This window comes from Pan troglodytes, chromosome 10 (assembly GCF_028858775.2).
Source record: "Pan troglodytes isolate AG18354 chromosome 10, NHGRI_mPanTro3-v2.0_pri, whole genome shotgun sequence".
Classification (NCBI taxonomy): domain Eukaryota; kingdom Metazoa; phylum Chordata; class Mammalia; order Primates; family Hominidae; genus Pan; species Pan troglodytes.
This window is the reverse complement of record NC_072408.2, coordinates 140,010,088-140,019,011: the sequence shown is the minus strand read 5'-3', so window position 1 is coordinate 140,019,011 and position 8,924 is coordinate 140,010,088.

The following is an 8,924-nucleotide window of genomic DNA, read 5'->3' as shown; positions in this document are numbered from 1 at the left end:
TAAGGTTTTTTGTTTGTTTTTTGAGATGGAGTCTCGCTCTGTTGCCCAGGCTGGAGTGCAGTGGCACAATCTCAGCTCACTGCAACCTCCACCTCCCAGGTTCAGGTGATTCTCCTGCCTCAGCCTCCTGAGTAGCTGGGATTACAGGCACCACCGCCATGCCTGGCTAATTTTAGTATTTTTAATAGAGACGGGGTTTCACCATGTTGGCCAGGTTGGTCTCAAACTCCTGACCTCAGGTGATCCACCCACCTAGGCCTCCCAAAGTGTTGGCATTACAGGCGTGAGCCACTGTGCCCGGCCAAGAAAAATATGTTAATTGATTTTTTCTTTTTTCTTTTTTTTTTTCTTTTTTTTTTCAATTTTTCAGACAGAGTCTCTGTCTCTCAGGCTAGAATGCAGTGGTGTGGTCCCAGCTCATTGCAACCTCGACCTCCTGGGCTCAGGTGATCCACCACAGTCTCCTCAGTAGTTGGGATCACAAATGCATGCCACCATGCCTGGCTAATTTTAAATATATATATTTTGTAGAGACAGGCTCTTCCTACATTGCTCAGACTGGTCTCAAACTCCTGGGCTCAAGCGGTCCTCCTGCCTTTGCCTCCCAAAGTGCTAGGATTCCAGGCATGAGTTACCATGCCTGGCTCTTACTGATTTTTTTTTAAAGCACTACATAAATACAGTCAACGCAGTCACCATATTGTAGAAAAACAGAGGTATATACAGTTAAATGTTTTATGTTGGATGTACACATTTGAAGAGGAACATAGAAAAAAAGTATGGAAAAGGAATGTTGACCGAGCTTTTATGCTTAAGCAGCAGATGAAGATAGAACCAAGATCACTGAAAGCAAGTGTTTAGAACAGCAAAAAGAGTATCCCAACATTTCAGCATTGGAACTACAGAAAGTTTTCAGACAGAGGGGAAGTTACCAATTTTAAATGCTAAGTAAAGCATGAGATTTTGCTGCTTGATCTTGCAGATACTGACCAGATTAGTTCTAACAAAATATGGAAGGAGTGGCATACGGTGGAAGAAAGAAGGCAGTAGCTGCTGTTGTAGTTATTCATGTTAGCCTCAGAGGATGGTGAGACATCCAGATGAAGAGGTTGGTACGCAATTCTAGAACTGAGGAGGTGTCTAGATAGAGATATAAATTTTAGTGACATCAGTAAAGAGACAATAACAGGCTTTGGAAGGTGAGTAAGAATGAAAAGGGAATGTCTGCCACCTACCCTGAAGACATACATTTAAAGGAACTATAGTAGAGAGATAAGAGGAAAACAAGAAGAGTGGAGTTTCACTGAACCAAGACAAACAAGTTTCAAAAAGGAAGGTGAAGTTGGCCGGGTGTGGTGGTTCACGCCTGTAATCCTGGCACTTTGAGAGGCTGAGGCAGGCGGATCACAGGGTCAGATCGAGACCATCCTGGCCAACATGGTGAAACCCTGGTTCTACTAAAATACAAAAATCAGCCGGGTGTGGTGGCACATGCCTGTAGTCCCAGCTACTCAGGAGCTGAGGCAGAAGAATCACTTGAACCCGGGAGGCAGAGGTTGCAGTGAGATGAGATCTCACCACTGCACTCCAGCCTGGTGACAGAGCAGGACTTCATCTCAAAAAAAAAAAAAAAAAAAAAAAAAGGAAGGTGAAGGTAAACGTTTTTAGTGTTACTTAGGGATCCAATTAGATGAAGTCTAACAAGGTAAACATACAGCCAAGTGAAGATCATTTGTGATTGTAGTTGGAAATAACATAGTGGTACATAATGAAGATGGTTGCTAGATTGGGCTGACTTTAGGAATCAATAAAGGGCAAAGAAGTAAAGACTGGATGTAGACAAGTTTGAATAATAGGAGAAAGGGTAGTAGCTGGAGAGATTTGGAGTAAAGAGATAATATGTTTAAAATATGAAAAACTAGAACATGTTTGAATTCTAATGTGATGAACGTAGTATGGTGAGGTTTAATATGCAGCTTAATAAAGTTTAATATAAGCTTCTGAGAATGGGGTGTAGATGTTTAGAGCACAAACAAAAGTATTGGTTTTTGCCATGAGGTGAAGGGATACTCCCACCATTCTTTCAGGAGTAGAAAAATGGGTGGGTTGGTTTAAATTACTTGTTTATTTATTTACACCTAACTGTACTAAGCAGTGATCAGAATATGTGAACTGTATAATGTTTTGTGTTTCCTAAGAACTGTGTGGCAGCCACTGCTAATTACTAACCAAATATATATATTTTTTATTCTTTATGAATAGATCTTCAGTTTTGCTAACAGTAGTATTGTATTTAGCTACAAAACTACTTATCCCAACCTCTTTGTAGCCTTGATGCCATTTCTACTGTTCCTGGCCAGTAAAATATAGATATATGATTATAGGTTTCATGGTAAGATTATCTGCTAAGAGGAAGGTGGATGAAATACTGCAAGGAGGTTTTAGTGAAGAAGATCTCTATGTATTTGAAAGTCCTTCCAATTTATCAATAGAGCCATCAGTGGAGAAGACAGCAAAGCAAGTAGCAAAGTCTACGTGATTGAGGAGAGGTCATTTAAATAAAAGATAGCAAGGAAGAGAGGGAGAAAGTGGTATAACTAGATGGTATGAGCTTCAAAGGACGGAGTGGTTTTCTCCAGGCTGCAATGGTTAGAAGCAGTGTTAGGGAGTAAGGAAGATACTGATCCCACTTCCAACCTGTGGATATGTGGAATACATGAGAATAAGCCCCCTTGTGATGTGATTGTTGTCAGGTAGGTGTTTTTTCTTTCCCAGGGAACAGCCAAGTTTAAATTAATGAAAGGAAATGTTCAGGGAAATAGTTGAGGATATTAAGGGAGTTTATTAAGGGAATCTCAGAGGGCACCATGAAAGAGTCTCCAGAAGGACAGGGATTTAGGGTTTCTGGCTTTGGCCTGAGGAATACAGAAGATTGTAGTGACATTATTGATAGAGGAAAAAAGACCAGATCAGGGGCTATGACCAGTGAAAACAAAATTTAGAGGGAGTATAGGTTAAATCCCAGCAGTCTATAAGAAGATGATGGGTATTTAGGTCTACTGGGATTCATTTGTAGCTTGGAAAGGAGAGCCTGCAGTCATGCTGTGAAACCAAGTGGTTTCAGGTGTTAGCAGCCCTGGTGGGTATAGCACTAGCCATCAGTAGTTAGAAAATGGTCCCAACTGGCCGGGTGCAGTGGCTCACGCTTGTAATCCCAGCACTTTGGGAGGCCGAGGCAGGCGGATCACGAGGTCAGGAGATCGAGACCATCCTGGCTAACATGATGAAACCTCGTCTCTACTAAAAATACAAAAAATTAGCCAAGTGTGGTGGTGGGCGCCTGTAGTACCAGCTACTCGGGAGGCTGAGGCAGGAGAATGCTGTGAACCCGGGAGGCGGAGGTTGTGGTAAGCCGAGATCGCACCACTGCATTCCGGCCTGGGTGACAGAGCAAGACTCCGTCTCAAGAAAATCGTCCCAACTGCATGTGGTCCTTGGGTGAGATCATCTTAAGGAGTACTCAGCAAGGGATTGTACTTTGCTTGGTTAGGACTGGAATTTACACTCTAATTTTGGCCCAGTGATCTTGGAACAGATTGAGCATCTCAAATCTGAAAATCTGAAATTCAGAATGCTCCAAAACCTGAAACCTTGTGCGCCGACGTGACTTTCAAAAGAAATGCTCATTGGAGCATTTAAAATTTTGGATTTTCAGATTTGTGATGCTCAACTAGTAGGTATAATGCAAATATTCCAAAATCCAAAACAGTTCTGGTCCCAAGTATTTTGAATAAGGAATACTCATCCTGTACACCAGCAGGTAGACTCAGGCACAGTCTCGCCCGGCATCTCACCTGGATTTTATTGCAATAGCCTCCTAACTGGTTTCTCTGACTTGAATCATACTTTCCTTTAGTATGTTTTCTATGCAGCTGCCATGGTATCCTATTAAAAAACAAAACAAAACAAAAACTTTGTGGTTTTTAATAATAAAACTAATACATGCATAGGAGAAAACAATGTAAATAACTTCTGCCCTACACAGAAGGGAAACCCTGGATTCTACTGCCTTAAAAAATTAATATCGTAGGTGAATGTGCATTCTGTCAGACTTTATGTACATACAAACATTTTATAAAAATTGAGTTATACCTTTTATCCCACATCTTTTTTTTTTTTTTTGAGAAGGAGTTTTGCTTTTTCCCAGGCTGGAGTGCAGTGGCATGTTCTCGGCTCACAGCAACCTCTGCCTCCTGGGTTCAAGCAATTCTCCTGCCTCAGCCTCCCAAGTAGCTGGGATTACAGGCATGTGCCACCACTCCTGGCTAATTTTGTATTTTTAGTAGAGACAGGGTTTCTCCATGTTGGTCAGGCTGGTCTCAAACTCCTAACCTCAGGTGATCCGCCCGCCTCAGCCTCCCAAATTGTTGGGATTGTGAGGCCATCGCCCCCAGCCTATCTAACATCTTTTTAAACATCTTTCCATGTCAGTGCATGTAGTTCTATTTCATTTGTAATAGCTGCTTAGTATTTGATTATATGCTTGTACCATAATGTATTTGATCCATTTGCCTCCAGAGTTTTTATAACAATACTGCAATCAATAATATTGTTTATATATTGTGCTTTCCTGTCAACTGTTCTCTACACTTCCCAGGGTGATCCATCTAAAGTACTAACCTGATCACATAAGATTTCACTTTTAATCTTCTTCTGGCCTTTTTCTCCAGTTAAGATAAAATCTTTTTACAAGACCTTGCTCAAACTCTTGCCTTTTCAGGCCTTATCTCTGGTTATTCCCTTTATCTTCACTGTCTCCCTAATTTAACCTGTCCTATTTATCCTTTAGGTATTGTGTCCTTCATCTGCTTTAACAATACTTGTCACACTTTCACACTGTATTGCCTGTTTGTGTATTGTGCCCTCTACACTGTAAGTTTTGGTAAGGTGGGAACTTTGTCTAAATTTTTCATTGTTTTATTTCTTGGCCCAGTGTAGGTGTTCAGTTAAATATTTACGGTTCTTCAGCAAATTTTGTGCCTTTTCTTTTACTTACCATTCTAGTGGAAGTTTAACTTAAAAGCTATTTAAGTGATTGTAAGGTAAAAGTTGCAAGGAGGTGGGTGCAATGGCCTGTGCCTGTAGTCCTATCTACTCTGGAGGCTGAGGTGGGAGGATTGCTTGAGCCCAGGAGTTTGAGACCAGCCTGAGTAACATGAGACTACATTATAGTAAAAATGCATGGAATTAATTTTTCTTCTAGGTATAGGAAAATGTTGCACCATAACAGGTGTGCAGAAACTAAGACTGTTGGGACAACAGCAGTTTAATGTTATTTATATTATGTCCCTCTCCTAGTCCTTCTCCTCTCTTCCCTCATCCCACTCACCACCACCCCATTCACTACACAGACTTATTTTTTGTAGAGCAAGTGTTCATATTCTGTTCCATTATGTATTATAATATGAAAAGGGATGAGTTGACCAAGTATTGGTGAGTGTGTCGTATACTTGCTTTAGACTACCAATGGAAGCATAAATTAGTACAAACTTACTGGGTGGGTGTGGTGGCTCACATCTGTAATCCCAGCACTTTGAGAGGCTGAGGTGAGTAGATTGCTTGAGCCCAGGAGTTTGAAACCAGCCTAGGCAACATGGCAAAACCCCATCTCTACCAAAAAAAAAAAAATTACCCATGGTAGCATGAATCTGTGGTCCCAGCCACTAGGGATGCTGGGGTAGGAAGATCACTTGAGCTGCAGTGGGGTTGAGTCTGCAGTGAGCTGTGTGCACCACTGCACTCCAGCCTGGGTGACAGAGTAAGACCCTGTCTAAAAACAAAAACAAACCAAAAAAAACTTGGGACAGTAAAGCAATAAATGTCCAAAGCTGGAATATTTATACCCTTTAAATATTTAAAACCCAGCAATTTTAAACTGAGATTTTATAAAAGGATTCTTCATGTATAAGTAACAATATTCACCTCAGTTTCATGCCCTAGTGAAAAACTGGAAAATTCCTAAATTCCCAGTAACAGTCAATAAAATGGAATATAATGCAGTCACTAAAATGTATTTCTGTGTGGATTGACATGTGGAGATATATTTGATACATTATGAATTTTAAACAGTCACAAAATATGGTATGACCTTTTAATGCATGTTATAAATATGTGTGTGTGCATTGAAAATATGGAAAGACATAACACCAAAGTTTTATCAATGGTTATGTCATAATTTTTTTCTTTTGTCTTTTTTTAAGATGTCTAGTTTAGTGAACAGAGCTGTGGTCTATTTCTTAAAAATAATTCTATCATTAACTTTTTAATAAATACTTTTTAAAGCATGATTTTAATATCTTCAAAGTTGTAAAGTAAATAATTTGCTTAGGCTGTTGTTGGACACATAGATTCTTTTCATTTTTTTAAATACCAGATTTAAAAAATTAAAAAATATATTTTTATATTTTATAAATAAATATATTTTATAAATATATTTTTAATAAATAAATATAAATACATATATATATTTTTTTTTTTGAGACAGAGTCTTGCTCTGTCGCCCAGGCTGTAGTGCAGTGGCACGATCTCTGCTCACCGCAAGCTCCACCTCCCGGGTTCATGCCATTCTCCTGCCTCAGCCTCCCGAGTAGCTGGGACTACAGGCGCATGCCACCATGCCCAGCTAATTTTTTGTATTTTTAGTAGAGACGGGGTTTCACCGTATTAGCCAGGATGGTCTCGATCTCCTGACCTCGTGATCTGCCCGTCTCGGCCTCCCAAAGTGCTGGGGAAAATATATTTTTTAACTTACCATTTCTATCTCCTACCTTTTAAAGGCAAACTTTTTGAAAGTGTTGATAAAGGGTGTGGATACTTTTTAGACTTCCTCTTACTCTAGGCAGAATTCAAAATATGAAGGATACAAATAAGTTTCTCTGATAAGAACAGGGAATTGTGTTAGAAAAAGCAGTCAGGGCTAGGCACAGTGGCGCACGCCTGTAATCCCAGTGTTTTTGGGAGGCAGAGGTGGGTGGATTGCTTGAGCTCAAGAGTTCAAGACCAGCCTGGGCAACATGGTGAAACCCCATGTCTACTAAAAATACAAAAAATAGCTGGGCGTGGTGGCACGCGCCTGTAGTCCCAGCTACTGGGAGGCTGAGGCAGGAGAATCACTTGAACCCAGGAGGCGGAGGTTGCAGTGAGCCAAGATAGTGCCACTGCACTCCAGCCTGGGTGACAGAGCAAGACTGTGTCTCAAAAAAAAAAAAAAGGTCTCCATGAGAAAATAACATTTAACTTGAAATACGAAGGTAAAGAAGGAGTAGGGAGCTCCTTCTTCTGGCTCCATGGGCAGAGGTGGAGGGACAGAGGAAGAGCTTTCTAAATAGAACAGCAAGAGCAAAAGGACTCATCAGGATTTGACATATTTGTGGAACAGAAAGTAAGTCCAGTAAATGGAAAACTGTTAGGCAAAGGGGTAAGGAGAAGAGTATATGAAACCAGATTGAAAGGAGGCAGGGGCCAGATAAAGACCTTGCTAGCTATGACATGAGTTTATACTTTATTTGAAGAGTTATGAGGAACTATTTAAGTTTTTCAGAGATTGAAATTATTTGTTTTAAAAAGATCACATTTTTGTATAAAAAAATCTTGAGAGACTAGGAAGCTATTTGCAATAGTTCATGTATGAAATTTGAATGCCAAATACTAATTTCCTTAGCATTCACTTATTTATTTATTTTTCTTTATTTTTTAATTTTCTGTAAGTTACTGGGTTTCCTTTTTAATTTTTCCATAAGTTGCATTCACTTTTTAAAAGACAATGAGATTTGTTTTAGCATAAACAGGAAATTCATGGCTAATACATGTCATGACTTAAATTCACCTCTAACTTAAGAAATGCATGTCAAATACATAAAATTATATTTTCTACCTATGAGCACAGTTTCATGGGAGTTTTGATTTTTCTAAAATATTTTTTGATGCAATATCCATTTTTTTCCATGCAATTTTGTCCTTTGTGATATTGAGGGTGTTCATGATGCAGAATTTATTTTAAAAAATTATTTCTGTAATATTTATTTCTCCCTTTTTTTGAGACAGTGTCTCACTCTTGCCCAGACTGGAGTGTAGTGGCACAATCTCAGCTCACTGCCACCTCAACCTTCAGGGCTCATGTGATCCTCCTACCTCAGCCTCCTCAGTTGTGGGGACCACAGGCATGTGCTATCACACCTGGATAATTTTTTTATTTGTATTTTTTGTAGAAATGGGGTCTCACTGCATTGCCCAGGCTGGTATCAAACTCCTGGGCTCAAGCAATCTTTCTGCCTTGGCCTCCCAAAGTGCTGGGTTACATAATTTATTTTTTTTTGTTTTGTTTTCTTAAAAGAATTGTTAACATACCAGATTAATTTTTTACACTTTTTGCCACTTTTTCTGTGTCCTGCCTTTTAAAGGCAGACTTTTTGAACGAGTTGCTAAGGACTCAGACTCTTTCTTCCAAATCAATCATACCCAATAGGCAGGTTTTGCTACCTCTCTTTGCTCTGAAATTTCTTGGATCTCTTCAGAGGGATTTAACAAATTTCCTGTCCTTTTTCTCTTTTCTTTTTCTTTTGTTGGTTTTGTTTTTTTTTGTTTTGTTTTGTTGAGATGGAATCTTGCTTTGTCGCCCAGGCTGGTGTACAGTAGCGTGATCTCGGCTCACTGCAACCTCCACCTCCTGGGTTCAAGTGATTCTCCATGCCTCAGCCTCCGTGAGTAGCTTGGATTACAGGCATGCACCGCCACACCCAACTAATTTTTTGTATTTTTAGTAGCAATGGGGTTTCACCATGTTGGCCAGGCTGATTTTAAACTCTTGACCTCAAGTGATCTGCCTGCCTCAGCCTCCCATGCTGGGATCATGCTGGGATCATGCT